Source organism: Oryctolagus cuniculus, chromosome 11 (genome assembly GCF_051225735.1).
Source record: "Oryctolagus cuniculus isolate XC-2025 breed Fujian yellow rabbit chromosome 11, ASM5122573v1, whole genome shotgun sequence".
NCBI classification, from domain to species: domain Eukaryota; kingdom Metazoa; phylum Chordata; class Mammalia; order Lagomorpha; family Leporidae; genus Oryctolagus; species Oryctolagus cuniculus.
Window position 1 is genome coordinate 42,816,226 of NC_142877.1, and position 2,043 is coordinate 42,818,268.

A 2,043-nucleotide genomic window follows, 5' to 3' on the forward strand; every position below is an offset into this window, starting at 1 on the left:
AAGTGGAGCAGCTGGGACTTGAACTGGTACCCATATGCAGGCGCCAGCCCCACATAAGGTTTTCCTAGAGGAACAAATCTACAACCCAAAAGCACACCCCCAAACACTGGAACTTTAAGAAACAAACTACCTATTGACTCTGAGGTTTGTTGATGGAATTCTTTCTCAAAAGGCCCACAAAGAACCTGCCTTCCCTGGCCTCAGCTTCAGCATCCCTGGGATCTGCCCAGTGGCACACAATCCGATCATGCTCAGTGTTTATTTCAGGTGTTTCCAAAATGCTGGCCACCTCTGCCAGTTCACCAATACTGTTGACTACCAGTGTACTCATAGAATACTGCATACAAAGACGGTATAAATTCATTGGATGACACAGATAAATGAGAAAAAGGACTACAAACACCCCTGACTCTCATGCCCCCATGAAATTCCATGAGTTGACCTGAGACCTTGAGACAGGGTGCAGTTAAGCAAGCAGAAAATCTGGCAACGCAGCAGGGCCTCACAGAGATCACAGGTCCAAGACTTGAGGGTGGCCTAAAACACTGTAGCCAGCTTTCTCAAAGGGGCCCTGCTTAGGCCACTCAGAGAGCAGCACACCCGATCCTGGCTGCCTTTCTATCCAGCAAGAGTTCTCAGTTCACACAAAATGCACACACAAGGCTCCAGGGCCAGAAGCCAGAGCTGTGAACCAGGTCTGACCTCACTGGTGTTCCTCACACTGGGGTGCTGGCTCTACTACCCTGCTCACCCACAGTGCTGGGGTGACAGGGAAGATCAGACGTGGTTAGAAAGCAGCACAGGCGTCACAACTGCTATACCTAATTAAATCCACTCATTTTGTGGGTTGTTTCCCAAGTATGCACTGCAAAGGAACAAGGCAATATGACAGCACAGCTGTCTGTGGTACAGTGAATTAAGCTGCTGTTTGGGTTGTCTACATCCTGTATCAGCAAGTGCTGGTTTAGGGACCAGCGCTGTGGCATAGTAGACTAAGCCTCTGCCAGCAGTGCCCACATTCCATTTGTGTTCCAGCTGCTCCTCTTCCGATCTCTGGGAAAGCAGCGGAAGATGGTCCGAATGCTTGGGCCCTTGCACTGACGTGGGAGACCCAGCTGAAGCTTATGGGCTCCGATCAGCCCAGCTCTGGCTGTTATGACGTTTTGAGGAGTGAACCAGCACATGGAAGACCTTTCTGTCTCCCTCTGTCTATAACTCTCTCAAATAAACAAAATAAATTCAAAAAATTTTATAAAGTGCTGGTTTTAAGTCTAGGTACCTGCTAATGTACCTGGGAAATAGTAGATGATGGCTCAAGTACCTGAATCCCTGCCACCCACAAGACTCAAAGATGGGAGTTCTGGGCTCCAGACTGGCCTGGCCCAGATCCAGCTACTGTGGCCATCGGGAGAGTCAACCAGAGAATGGAAGATCTGCCTTTCAAAAGTAGGGTAGTGTAGCTTATTTTAACATAGTATCAGAATATCTCCCCCAGTCAGTCACTACAGGGGTAAAAAGTAACCTCCAGTGGAGAAGTACAGGGACAACACACTCCCCAGAGGACCCAGCACTACTCATGTTAAAATGCAAACCTGGGGGCCTGAGCTGTGGCACAGTAGGTTAAAACCCTGGCCTGAAGCACCAGCATCCCATATGGGTGCCAGTTCTAGTCCCAGCTGCTCCTCTTCCGATCCTGCTCTCTGCTATGGCCTGTGAAAGCAACAGAAGATGGCCCAAGTCCTTGGGCCCCTGAACTCAGAAGAAGTTCCTGATCAGCACAGCTCTGGCCGTTGCGGCCATGTGGGGAGTGAACCAGCAGATGGAATACCTCTCTCTCAGTCTCTACCTCTCTCTGTAACTGTTTTTCAAATAAACTAAAAAAAAAAAAAAAAAAAAAAAAAAAAAAACCCTTTAAAGAGTAGAATGGAAGCCCACAGGACACTGGGCAGAAACACTTCTCCTAGTCAAGGCTTAGCTGTCACTGCCTTCTTGGGGCACAGCCTGGCTTTGCTGTCCACAAAAACACTCCACACAACAGCACTG